The following is a 15085-nucleotide window of genomic DNA, read 5'->3' as shown; positions in this document are numbered from 1 at the left end:
AACGTTTATAGGGAACTGTGTCAAATGCTTTTGCAAAATCCAGATACACCACATCTACAGGCCTTCCTTTATCTGGATGGCAGCTCACCTCCTTATAGAAGGTTAATAGATTGGTTTGGCAAGAACGATTCTTCATGAATCCATGCTGATTACTGCTAATGAAACCGTTCTCATTACTAAAATCTTGTATTTAGTCCCTTATCATACCCTCCAAGAGCTTGCATACTATTGATGTTAGGCTAACTGGTCTGTAATTCCCAGGGGCCCTTTTTTAAATATTGGTGCTGCATTGGCTTTTCTCCAATAAGCTGGTACCATTCCAGTCAGTAGACTGTTAGTAAAAATTAGGAACAATGGTCTGGCAGTTACTTGACTGAGTTCCCTAAGCACCCTTGGGTGCAAGCCATCTGGTCCCAGTGATTTATTAATGTTAAGTTTCCCAAGTCTATTTCTAATTCTGTCCTCTGATAGCCATGAGGGTGCTTCCTGCGATGTGTCATGAGGACAAACACTGCAATTTTGGTTATTAAAGAAAGATAAATTATTGATGCGCTCTACTAAAATAACAATCGGTGCACAGCTCCCCTCGAATAAATATATTGAGTTGGTTCAATAGGTATAACCAACAAACCATAATCGTGCATAAAACTGCATAAAAAATTGCATAAAAATAGCATGTGAGAAAACACATTAGTGGTATGTGTATAAATATGCGTACATGGATTCAATGAATAATACCATCAAATACATACATGCATAAATTAGCATGAAATCGCTTGTGATTAAAATTCAAGTGATAAAAAATTCAAGTGATAAAAAATGCACTAAACCAAAAAACAATATGTGTAAAATTATACGTGTACAAGTGTTGGCGCTCATGAGTTAATATTTCAATGAACAATTCATATTAAGATGAGTAGGAAGAATACTACCAATAATATAAATAAAGTAGAAAAATAATCTTCTAACACAAATACTAATGTTTAACCCAACAGTTCATTGATTATACAAGATGCAGGGGTTAAATTAGAAGACTTAGTGACTTAGAAAGTCACGTGGTCTGTGACGTAACGTGTGGGAGGAGCCAGTGACTAGCACTGCTGTTATGAGATACGAGTACGGCAGCAGCGGCTTTTCTAGTCTCACTCGTAAGTGACTGATTGCATCCTTTATGCATAATAACACTTCGTCTATGTGAGTACATTACTTTGATTACCATCCTCTGCTTTTCGTTTGTTCATTGCGCAATGATACTTTTTGTTTACTTTGCATGATTCATCTGGTTGCTGAGATCGCTACAAATTGAAACAAAGCGCAAGTCATTACATATATATTTGGGAAATGTAATTCTGAAGGCAGCGATGAACGAAGTGATTATCATCACACAATTTAACCCCTGCATCTTGTATAATCAATGAACTGTTGGGTTAAAAATTACTATTTGTGTTAGAAGATTATTTTTCCACCCTATTTATATTATTGGTAGTATTCTTCCTACTCATCTTAATATGAATTGCTCATTGAAATATTAGCTCATGAGCGCCAACACTTGTACACGTTTAATTTTACACATATTGCTTTTTGGTTTAGTGCATTTTTTATCACTTTAATTTTTTATCACTTGAATTTTTATCACATGCGATTTCATGCTAATTTATGCATATGTGTCTTTGATGGTATTATTCATTGAATCCATGTACGCATATTTATACACATACCACTAATGTGTTTTTTCACATGCTATTTTTATGCGATTTTTAATACAATTTTATGTACGATTATGGTTTGTTGGTTATACCTATTGAACCAACTCAATATATTTATTTGAGGGGAGCTGTGCACCGATTGTTATTTTAGTAGAGCGCATCAATAATTTATCTTTTTTTATTTACCATTGGGGTGTCTGAACACTTATGATTGATAGCAGCTTTACTTTATTTTAAAATTTCAATCACTTTCATATTTCCTATTTCTATTTAATACTCATTGGGTAGTTCATTTCAGCGCTTGAGTTTTTCACATTTCGCAATTTTGGTTACTGAAGCCCCCCGATTCCCTCGTGAAGACTGAGGAGAAGAATAAATTCAATACCTTCACCATCTCCCTGTTCTTTGTAACCAGATGTCCATCCTCATTATGTATGGGGCCAATATGGTCTGTCCTCCCTTTTTTACTGTTTATATACTTAAAGAATTTCTTGGGATTTTTTTTGCTCCTCTCCGCTATGTGTCTTTCATGTTCTATCTTAGCCACCCTAATTGCACCCTTAAATATCTTGTTGCATTCTTTGTAAAGTCTGAATGCTGATGATGATCCCTCAACCTTGTATTTTTTGAAGGTCTTCTCCTTTGCTTTTATATGCATTTTTACATTGGAGTTAAGCCATCCAGGACTTTTGTGTGCTCTTTTAGAATTATTTCCCAATGGGATGCACTGGCTAATGCCCTTATTTAATATGCTCCTAAAGCAAACCCATCTCTTCTTTGTGTTCTTTGTTTCGAAGATTTTATCCCATTTATATCTTCTAGCAAGGTTTGTAGTTTAGGGAAGTTGGCTCTTTTAAAATTCAGTGTCTTTGTGTTCCCCTTGTGTTTCCTATTTGTGTGATTTATACTGAAGCCAATTGACCTGTGATCACTGTTTCCTAAATTGCCCCGTATTTCCACATCCGTGATCAAGTCTGTATTGTTGGTAATCAGTAGATCTAGTAATGCCTTGTTTCTAGTTGGTGCATCTACCATCTGACCCATGAAATTGTCTTGCAAGACATTTAGGAACTGGCGAGCCTTAGACAAATGCATGGTTCCTTCCACCCAGTCTATGTCTAGATAATTAAAATCCCCCATTTTGATAACACTTCCCATCCTTGCTGCTAATCCAAATTGTGATAGGAGGTCCGTCTCCCCCTCCTCCCTCAGGTTAAGGGACCTATAGCATACTCCCAGTATTTTTTTTCCCTTAGCTTCATCCCTTTGGAGCTCTACCCATAAGCATTCCACCTCCTCCCTAGCTCCCTTATTGATGTCATCTCTCACATTCACTAGTACATTATTCTTGGTATATAGGCATACCCCTCCCCCTTTTTTACCCTCTCTATCCCTGTGATAAAGGGAATACCCTTGAATAGTTGCCAGCCAATCATGAAAGCTGTTGAAACAGGTCTCTGACATTCCCACAAAATCTAAATCCTCCTAGTTCAACAGCATCTCTAGTTCACCCATCTTGTCCGCCAGGCTCCTGGCATTGGTGAACATGCCACGTAGTTTTGACCAGTTACATACTATCCTCTTATTGGGTGTTCCAAGATTGCAAATAGGACTTGTTACTATACTTACCATGGGTTTATGTGCTTTAGTCAACGTACCACTAATGCCCCCAATACTATCCTCTGGAATATGTTCATTGCTGACTATCCCTACCTCTGGACCCTCTCCTTGTTGCCCAGTTTGTGTCGGAGAACTTGTCAGAAGTGACTCATGCTGATAACAGAGGAACAAAGCACTAGGGAGCAAAGACACTTAGAGCTTTGGAGAGAGACAAGTAAACAATACAGATATCTGTGCTTAGTTCAAATTTCATGAATGGGGTTTACAGCCATTTTAAATAAGCTTAGTTAGTGGCTCAGATATTTGTTTATTGTTTTGGTTGATGTTTTGTTTGCTTTATGTTATAAACTTGCTGTACAAAGCTATCCTGCATTGAACTGTGTTTCTTATAACTTGGTAAATAAAGGTGCAGGGCAAATCTGCTTGGACTGTTCCTAGGTCTTTATGCCTCATATGTGATTTACCATAGCCTCTACCCGTTTAGTCTGTCCCCCGTTGAATATAGACTCGACCAGGAATCTGGAACATTTCTCAGGGGTACTGAGGCACCTGACATATGGCATGTCATTATTGCGCAGTCTTACAATACCTAGCTCCAGGAAGGATCATTTAATCTTTTTTTGACCTTTACAGGAGCAATATCAGTGAGCATAAATTACCTTTTTGCCAGGATTTCACTGTACAGAAATGTTTGTTTTATAGTTGCTTATTTCTAGTGTACTTGAAGAATTTAAAAAAAAATCATGTTTATTTCTGTTGTGCAGGTCACTAGAAAGAAAAGATCTATGGGCAATAACATTTTCTAACTACATGTTAACATTACATGTAACATTTTTTTTATTTTAAAGCATACAGCTTCCCAAGAATTGCTGACCAAATTGGAAAGTGAGGAACACATTTTGTATACTTGCTATGAATTATGGTTGCTATGGTACTCTAACGTTTATCTTAATAAACAGTTCTATTTTCAGAATGGCAAAGTCAACTTGGAATCTGATTCTCGTCTGCGATCTCAAAGGCCTGATTAATAAAACCTGCTTTCACTTTTAACTGCTGTCTTTGCATGTTTCACATCGTTTCAGTAGTTATCCTCTCAGTGCAGAAATTCTCTTTCTCAAAGGATTTAGATTTTGCTGTCTTTTATGTTTTACCTAAACAGTTTACATATTTTATCACACATTTTTCTTGAAGAGGAAACATGATATTTCTTCGAACTTAAATGAAGGATATATAGTCTTTCCTAATTGACCATATCATCATAATGAATCATAATTGTGAGACCACATTTTTTTTACAGTTTTCTAATTAATTTTAGGTGCAGACAAATTTAAGAAGCTTACAGAAACAGAAAAGTCAAAAAGTGCAGATATGCAGTCTAATGCTGGCCATACACTATACGAAAAATTGCCCGAAATTCACTCATTTAGAAAGTTTGTTAGTTCTTCGGCCAGTTAATGGGCACAAAATCCATAATCGTTGGGATGTTTTTAAACCAAAAAAACGAAGGACAAGTTTGGAAATTTTCTGCCGAACGAACAATGAATTGAAAGGTTAATGTGTTTCCCGTCTGAACTGTCTGCATTAGGTATTTGTAAAAAAACGAACAAAAAATGCATTCTTTTATGTCCGCTGAACGATTTATTGGTCATTACATGATGGCACTATCGTTTGCGCCCACGGCCGAATGTTTGTTTTTTGAAAATGGGTTTGGCCAATTTTTCGTATAGTGGCCAGCATTATAGGGAACCTCTAGAAATTGTAATTTTGCTTATGCATTACCCTGAAAGTTTCAGCTTTGTCTCAATTTTTTCCTGAAAAATGTAATTGTTCTTCCTGACATGTGATTATGCCACTCCCTCTGACTGCTAGTCTCATAAGAATTGTAGTGAGAATTGGTTATGTTATTATTGAAATGCTTACCGTTCTCCTGGAAACTGTACCTGAGGATCCGCAGACAGAAATCTCCCTGTTTTTGTTTAATTCATTTTGTAGATCTCTACTTGTTATGTTGCTTCTTGATCATTACCCCACTAGTTATCAGATCACCAGTCATCAGAGGGACAGCTCGGACATTGTGCAACAAAGCTCCCCTAGCTAGATGGCCACAGAGACACAGTGCAGAACAAGGCAAAATAAACCATAGTTCACACCAGTGCAATCTGTCATGCCATTTGACAGTTCTAAATCGCATGACAAGTCGCACCCCATTGCTGGCAATGGAACCGTTCAAATTGTTGCGACTCAAGTTGCAACAACTTTGAAAAAGGTTCCTGCACTACTTTTTTGCAGTTTCATTGTGGCATGCATTGACTTCTGTTAAATGAAGTCTCAAGCCGCAATGAAATGGCACACCACAATCGCACTGATCTGGCGGCTTTGAAATTGCACAAAAGTAGCATGATTTCAAAGCTGCACTGGTTTGTACCAGGGCTAAGTCAGTGATGGAAAAAAACAGTTACAAAGAGCAGAGGCAAAAAAATTCCAAAAGAAACAATTTCATGAAAAATAACTTATAGGGCCATAAAGTAGTAGATGTGTATGGATTATTTTTGGAGTATAAGGATATTTTTTAGTGTTACTTTAGGATCCTATGATATTACGGTAGCGGGTGTTATTAGTGCACATAACAGAAGTTTCAGAAAATTTGTTTCTCTTTATACGAGTTTTATTGAATTCAAGAGAAATTGGACAACGTGTAGTGCAATGTATCATAGAACAGCATATTGCAGTATGTATGGTTATCTTAAGAACCAACGGAGAGTGATGTTAAACTGAATATACTGGTCTATTCTATAATGTTACCTATTTGTTATGTTGAATGGTTATATGTAATAATGAATGTAAAATATGGAAGTTGCATAGTCTTAAAGAAGCGGTGTGTGTTTTATTTTTTATGATCTGATATTATTATTTTATATGCTTAGTGGGATTGTTTTGTATGTACTGGTCTTGTAAAAAAAAAAAGAACAGAATATTGAGAGCTAAAACATAAAACCCGATTGAAGTATATGGGAGCCGTCATGGTGCTGGGTCATCATGTCGGCCGGTCAACATTTTTGGGTGTTGCTCATCATTATTAATGTTGATCTACATTGCTGAATGATATGATTGACAGTGTTATTCTTAGGAGAGGACTTTTTCTATGCTGTGGGTATTAGTAACTATTACTTCTAATTACTATTTCTCTTTTCTTTTTTTTTTTCTTATAATTTTTTTTTTCTTATAATTAGTAATGAGTATGTCCTTTTCTATCCAATGACACAACAAAGCTCCTAATTCACTTGCTGGTCATCTCTCGCCTCGACTACTGCAACTCCCTTCTCATTGGCTTACCTCTACATAGTCTATCACCTCTTCAATGCATCATGAATGCTGCTGCCAGACTCATCCACCTTACCAATCACTCTGTCTCTGCTACCCCTCTCTGTCAATCCCTCCACTGGCTTCCGCTCAGCCAAAGAGTTAAATTCAAAATACTAACAACTACGTACAAAGCCATCCACAATTTAGCCCCCAGCTACATAATTAGCCTAGTCTCTAAATACCAACCTACTCGTTCTCTTCGTTCCTCTCAAGACCTTCTGCTCTCTTGCTCCCTCATCACCTCCTCCCATGCTCGCTTCCAGGACTTTTTCAAAGCCTCTCCAATGCTATGGAATGCCCTACCCCAATCTGTTCGCTTATCTCCTACTCTATTAGCTTTTAGACGATCCCTGAAAACCCTTCTCTTCAGATAAGCCTACCCTATCCACACCTAACAACAACTGTTTTTTCATTTTCTCCATCAGCTCACCCCCACAGTTATTACCTTTTGTTTCCACTTGACCCTCCCTTCTAGATTGTAAGCTCTAATGAGCAGGGCCCTCTGATCCCTCCTGTATTGATTTGTATTGTAAATGTACTGTCTGCCCTCATGTTATAAAGCGCTGTGCAAACTGTGGACACTATATAAATCCTGTATAATAATAATAATAATAATATAATAATAATAATAATAATAATGAGTGACAAGGGGTACTATTTTCCCCATACTCATTCATATGGGGCAGTTCTGTATATCAGGGGTCACTTTTCTCTAAGCCCCCTCATAGATTCCCACTTCCCTTTCAAAGGATAGGCTGTGAGGATGAGGCTGTTATGAAGACATGCAACCTGGTTTACCAGGAGAGGGTGGGGAAGTGTGCATGTGCCCCCCCAAACCATACAAGTCTACATGGCCTCAACATTGGGAGAGTAACTTGCTAGGTAGGGGGCAGCCAAGCCTCCCCTTGCAAGTCACTTTGCTTCAATGTTGATGGGGACAAGGGCCTGATCCCCACATCCTGTCCCCCAAATGGGATATTGTATGCATTCACTCTGCAAAAAGTGTTTTGTAATAAAAATAGCACTTTTTTGGAAGTTTTGTTTTTTGTCTCTTTTTGTGATTCCCTGAGAGGCATAATTAAAGTCCCACTGACAACACTGAAGAAATGACACTTTGCTAAAATGTAAAGTAGTGAGTGTACAGCTTGTATAACAGTGTAAATGTGTTGTCCCCTCAAAATAACTCAACACACAGCCATTAATATCTAAACCGCTGGCAACAAAAGTGAGTACACCCCTAAGTGAAAATGTCCAAACTGGGCCCAGTTAGTAATTTTTCTTCCCTGGTGTCATGTGACTGGTTACAAGGCCTCAGGTGTGAATGGGGAGCAGGTGTGTTAAATTTGGTGTTATCGCACTCATCTATCAATCTCATACTGGTAACTGGAAGTTCAACATGCCACCTCATGGCAAAAAATTCTCTGAGTATGTGAAAAAAAGAATTGTTGCTCTACATAAAGATGGCCTAGGCTATAAGAAGATTATCAAGACCCTGAAACTGAGCTGCAGGATGGTGGCCAAGACCATAAAGTGGTTTAACAGGGCAGGTTACACTCAGAACAGGCCTCGCCATGGTCGACCAAAGCAGTTGAGTGCACATGCTCAGCGTCATATACAGAGGTTGTCTTTGGGCTATAGACATATGAGTGCTGCCAGCATTGCTGCAGAGGTTGAAGGGGTGGGGGTCAGCCTGTCAGTGCTCAGACCATATGCTGCACGCTGCATCAAATTGGACTGCATGGCTGTCATCCCAGAAGGAAGTCTCTTCTAGAGATAATTCACAAGAAAGCCTTCAAATGGTTTGCTGAAGACAAGCAGACTAAGGACTTGGATTACTGTAACCATGTCCATTTGTGAGATACTGTACCTGGCTGAAATTATTTTTTAATTATATATAAATACTAATTGGATGATATTTCGTTTGCTAAAACACTATGGGGGTTATTTACAAAAAGGTAAATCCACTATGCACTGCAAGTGCACTTGAAAGTACACTTGGAAGTGCAGTCGCTCTAAATCTAAGAGGTAAATCTGAAATAAGTGGAAGCTCTGCAGATTTTATTGTGCAAGCTAAAATGCTGTTTTTTATCTTCCTTACATATCCCCCTCGGATCTACAGTGACTTTACTTCCAAGTGCACTTTCAGTGTAAAGTGGATTTGCCTTTAGTAAATAAACCCCTATGTATTGCAAACAATTAAAACATTTTTTTATTGAGAATTTTTTCTTTTAAGATTTTGTCATCAATTTCTGCATTTCAGTGCTGATGAATTCCTGCAACTTCTTTGCAGCCACTTCCCATCTACATGCACTCACTCCAGTGATAGTTCCATAGCAATACTTGGGGTAAGCTTCCTGATGGAAATACTAGCTGTACAATAAGTGTTGATATAGCCACATATAGGCTCCATAAAAAGCACATGTGATAGTATGACAATGCAGAAGAACATTTGAGAGACACTCTATAACAGGAAGTGACTGAACAAGTATCTTCATGGTTATATTCCTAGATATTATTTTAATGAAACCTGCAGATTTGAAAAGATTTGAAAAATTGTATATGAACATGAAAATGTTATTAAGTAAAGTGTATTTAGCCACAAGAAGAAAAATGTACTCCTTAGATGTGGTGGATACATTACTTTTCTCTTTTCAGGCAAATAACTAAAATCATAAGTGATGTTATCTCTCTTTTGCAGACCACTAATCCCATCAATCCACCGTGCAATGGAGGCAGACAATTTTGAAGTCCAGTTTATGTAAAAACCATGGCTGACTCCATAGATACCATGAAGTGTAGGCACTGAGGGAGTGGAATTTGTGTAGGATTATTAGGTGAAGAGAAAAAAACAAGACAAAAGAAAACTAATGCAGCCACTATCTCTAAGGTGCAGTTAAAAAAAAAAAAAAGGGTCAACTACCAAAATAGTGTCCAAGCTGCAAACACATTAGCGAGATATTAATCACCAAAAATGTATACAAGGTGCTGTGCTACAAATCATTAATCACATAACAAAAATGTAAAAAAATGAAAAAAAGGGAAAAAGGACATCCCCAGTGCAAATAAATGAATAGTCCTAAACAAGTAAATGTGAGAATCTTCTTATCGCAAATCACAGGTGAAACACATCAGATTCCCTGCACCATAGAGGCCGATCGCCGACACATGGACAAGATGTGCTCTTAGGGCTCTTTCACACTGTCGATCCGTATGTCTGTTTTTCATCCTTCCATTTTCGGATGAAAAACGGACATACATGTATCCCTATGGAGCGTCGGATGTCAGCGGATGAACGTCCGCTGACATCCGACCCGCTCCGATCCGAAAAAGTGTAACGGAGGAAAACCCTACTTTTCCATCCATTTTCGGATCGGGTGACGACGGATTCTACGGTCCGTCATCATCCGATCCCCCATAGGGGAGAGCGGCGCTCTGACAGGTCCGTCGCTGCACAGTGTGCAGCGACGGACCTGTCATCTTCCTGCTCAGCGGGGATCGGCGGAGCGATCCCCGCTGAGCAAGCGGGTGTTCACGGGGCGGATCATCACTGATCTGCCCCATGTGAAAGAGCCCTTACCATGAGGCCAGGATCCTCTAATTAAAGCGCAGGTCTGGCAAACTTTGGGTATTTTCCCATTATATCCATATTCCGGTGTGCAGCCTTGAAATAGGGGTAGATACAGCCTTAAGATAACTTCCACTGAACATCCAGAACTCCCATAAAGGTATATGTGACCCGGAAGAAGCCCTGTTCTGAATAAATGCTTAGGGCGGAGCAGCATGTTCACGTCATCACATCTTACCCGAAGTGACGACGGACGCCATTGTCTTCTAGCCAGATGTTTTTTGGATATATGCGCAATCTTACTTTATTCATGTGATTGTATTTCTTATTCAATAAATAGCGATTTTAAAAGGTTTTACACTATCCAGCGTTTTTCTGCTTACATATACCTTTATGGGAGTTTTGGATGTCCAGTGGAGGTTATCTTAAGGCTGTTCCTACTCCTACTTCAAGGCTGCACACCAGAATGTGGATATAATAGGGGAAATCCCCAAAGTTCGCCAGACCTGCCTTTAATTAGGGGGTCCTGGCCTTATGGTAAGTGCACATCTTGTCCATATGTGCTTAGCCTCTATGGTGAAGGGAATCTGATGTGTTTCACCTGTGATTTGCGATAAGAAGAATCTCACATTTACCGGTTTAGGAATATTTATTTATTTGCACCTGGGACTATACTTTCTTATCTTTTCTTTTTCACTTTTTTCATTCTTCAAATTTTTTTGATGTTAATAATGATTTGTAGCACAGCGCCTTGTATACTTACATCTCTAAGGACTAGTAAGCTGCAATATATTATTTTTTAGGGAGTTAGATATATTTTAAATTCCATTTGGTGATTGGGTTTACATCTTATTTACATAGACGCAGATGCTAATGTGCATCCGGTGATTGTGGAAAGCTGACTCAATTTGTCTTATTTTCTCCTGAGAACCCCTGGAAAAGAGCTGGCAAGATTTCAGTAACTTACACCAAGAAAACACTCTTTTGTTTACAGGCCTTTAGGCAAAGTTCTGGGTAGCTTTTATGCTATGACGAATCTACTGTAGAGACTGCCGGGGCACACTGAGTCTTACAGATCCACGATGAACAGAAAAACTGACTCGGCTCTCCCTTGGTATAGAAGACTAAACATAATTCTGCCCATTTACATTTTCTCACCATATCCGTTAGATGAAACGTATCTTTCATTACTGCTCAGTACATGGAGGTGACGACTTCCTTTCTCAATTAAGAAACTTGTGCGAAATCAAAAACATCAAATGCAGTGAGATGTTTGATAAACGCTCACAATGAGATCACTCAGACAGTTGTTATCAATTTAGTAAAGATGTTTCTGTAGCTATCATAAAGCTGCAAAGGCTGGCCAAAATTGAAGATAAAGCAGAGTATACACTTTTCCTTGTGCCTAATTACACTGCTGTAAGGGCTTTAATTTCACACGCTCAGCTAATTACTCTGTGCAGGCACCCTGCAGCACTGCCAAAATAAAAGCTTTCCTTTAAACCCTAATTAAGCTAAGTTCGTATTTTGTACTTAGCAGCGTGGGCCAGGAAGCAGAACTGAAACAGTTAAATGCAATATTTAATTTGAACAGCCAGTAAATCTTATGGTTTGTTGAATGCTTGTATCATCGAGTTTATGCTGCTGGGGTGCTTTAGTGAATGGATCTGCAGATTTGATTATTTACATGCTTGAATTACAGGAGGAGAGGAGGAGAATGTAGCAGAATTTAAGTGATGCTTTGTTCCATTATTAAATCCCACTGTAGCTTATTGTTTATGAAATCTCTCCTTAGTGTGCCAGGCTTATCCTATGAGTGATAATCCCATCTATCATTTTTCACTCAAATTTTATTACTTTTTTCTTTCTTCGGTAACACATGTAAATGCAATATACCAAGGCAAGCTTCTCTAACACGCACACACACTTGGTTTTAAAGGGAAGACACCATTAAAATATGTGTGCTTGATATGGAAATCAAAGAAAATGTATAGCTGTCTTCTAATAGTCTATTCCACTGTAATAGAAGAGCCAGAAGATTTTTTTTTTTCAATAAAGACCAGACTCTGCTCTTCTATTGAGAATAGATAATGTGTATGGCTTGCATTGTGGTTTGACAACACTTCAGAGATAATCCTGGAAAGGAAAAAGAAATTAACTTAAATGTCACATTCATAATAACAAGTGATTGATATGTATACCTCAAAAATGTTCTCGATTTCCCAAGATACTCTGTGTTTTTTGCCAGAGCAAGCATAATATTATATCTAACATCTTAAAAAAAAAAAAAAAAATCAGCACTTTTGAGCCCTACTGTAATTCACTTAAACTTCATCTTAAATCTTCCCATATTTCAGAGTTTGGAAATTGGGACCACCTCAGCATAATGATGACAGATAAGAAATATGACACATACACAGATTTTAAAGTGACACTAAACTGGTTTTAAAAAATGTAGTCAAGTGTAGAGATCTACTGCTCTCTGCTGTCTGCATTACTAGGTGGTTGTGCTTATTAAATACCCAGAGCTGGTTGGTTATAGGCAGGTACTTTTTTGTCCCTCCTAGCTAGGTCAGAAATCATGACTGGAAGACTGTGATGTTTTATAAAGGTGTATTTCCAAGAAGTAGAGACAGAACTGTGACCTTATACACACTTGGGCTGATGCTGCTTGCTCTATTTCACCCAGACCAGAAGAAGAGACTATTAAGCATGTATTCCTATGTTACAATAGTTTAACTGCAGAAGCCCATAGCTTCTTAAAGTGTGTATCTTAATTATTGTGGCAGATGTATCTCTGTCCTATTGTTATTATCTCACATGTACAGTGCCAGATAGCTAGGTCTGTGCTACAGTGAGTGTGTAATAATCACCCTCCAGGATATCAATAGGTGAACCTGTTTTTTGCAATAGAGTTTATATGCAGCTCCTGTTATTTTGGTTTACCCTGTCGCGTCTGGCCTTGGATTCTATAGCTAGGTTTAGCTCAGGGCTCAATAATTAGCATAGGCTAGGTTAACCATTTCACCCCCGGAAAGGTTTCACCCCCTTCATGACCAGGCCATTTTTTGTGATACGACACTGCTTTGCTTTAACTGACAATTGCATGCTCATGAGATGCTGTACCCAAACAAATAGAACTTTCTTTTGGTGGTATTTGATCACCTCTGCAGTTTTTATTTTTTGTGCTACAAAACAAAAAAAGACCGACAATTTAAAAAAAAAAATTACTTTCTGCTATAAAACATATCCAATAAAAAAAAATTAAAAATCTAATTTCTTCATCAGTTTAGGCCAATAAGTATTCTGCTTCTTTTTTTAGGGGGTAAAAAAACATCCCAATAAGTGTATATTGATTCTTTTGCACAAAAGTTATCGCGTCTACAAACTGCCTCTCCTGTGAACGATCGGCAGACCAGCTGATTGGCTTCCGAAGAGGAAACAATGTACAGGTACGTCGTTTCATGCAGCCGGGCCACCCTGCCGCAGTAAATGTGCGCGGTGGGTGGTCCAGAAGCGGTTAACCATCCAACAGCCACTAGATCATTACTGGTCTATTTGCATGACAGATTAGAGGCTATTAGGGACTAAAAAGCTGATTTTATAGGCTGACCCTGAGTTCCAAAGTTGCTTCTGGTAAGAAGCTGTGTTCCAGGCTGATTAGACAATGGTTGGGGGGGGCTCTCCCCATCACTGCTAATCTTGTCTTCAGGTCTCTGACACCAGAACAAATGCTGCATTGTAATCATCCTTGCGGTCCCAGAACTTTGCTGCAACATTCATCTGGAGGAATCATTATTAATAACTATATATACCTAGGTATATGTGCACAATCCCACCAGGATAACTGTTCGGCTCTTTGCTGATAATACCTGTTTGTACGTATTATTGTATGTATTATTATTAACCACTTGCCGACCGCCTAACGCAGATATACTGCGGCAGAATGGCACGGGCAGGCAAAATCACGTACCTGGTACGTGATCTGCCTCTCACGGGCGTGGGGCGCATCGTGCCCTCCCGGTGCCCTAGGCGGTTGGCTTTGTTAGGGGAGTGATCAGAGGTCAGGGGGAGGCCACTCATTTGTGGCCACCCCCTCGCGATCGCTCCCCACGAATGACAATCTTCCTCTGATGCTGTAATGTAAACAGCGGCAGAGGAAGTGATGTCATCTCTCTTCGAGCTGGTCTTTTCGTTCCGGCGCCGAGGAGAGAAGACATCGATGTGAGTTGCACCAACACTACACTTACAGTAGAACACACTAGGCACACTTTTCACTCCCCATCACCACCCGATCACCCCCCGATCACCCCCCTGTACCCCCTGTCACAGTGACACCAATAGCAGGTTTTTTTTTGCATTGGTGTCAGTTTGTGACAGTTATAAGTGGTAGGGCAGTTAGAATTAGCCCCCTTTAGGTCTAGGGTACCCCCCTAACCCCCCTAATAAAGTTTTAACCCCTTGATCACCCCCCGTCACCAGTGTCACTAAGCGATCATTTTTCTGATCGCTGTAATAGTGACACAGGTGACGCTAGTTAGGGAGGTAAGTATATAGGTTCGCTGTCAGCGTTTTATAGCGACAGGGACCCCCATATACTACCTAATAAAGGTTTTAACCCCCTGATTGCCCCCTAGTTAACCCTTTCTCCAGTGATCACCGTATAACTGTTACGGGTGACGCTGGTTAGTTAGTTTGTTTATTATAGTTTCAGGGCACCCGCCGTTTATTACCTTATAAAGGTTTAACCCCCTGATCGCCCGGTGGTGATATAAGTTAAGTTTTAGGGTCAGATAAGGTCTGCGTCACCCCAGGCAGTCAGGTTAGTGCC

Source organism: Aquarana catesbeiana, linkage group LG02, assembly GCF_042186555.1.
Source record: "Aquarana catesbeiana isolate 2022-GZ linkage group LG02, ASM4218655v1, whole genome shotgun sequence".
Taxonomy (NCBI): Eukaryota; Metazoa; Chordata; class Amphibia; order Anura; family Ranidae; genus Aquarana; species Aquarana catesbeiana.
This window is presented reverse-complemented; position numbering follows the sequence as displayed.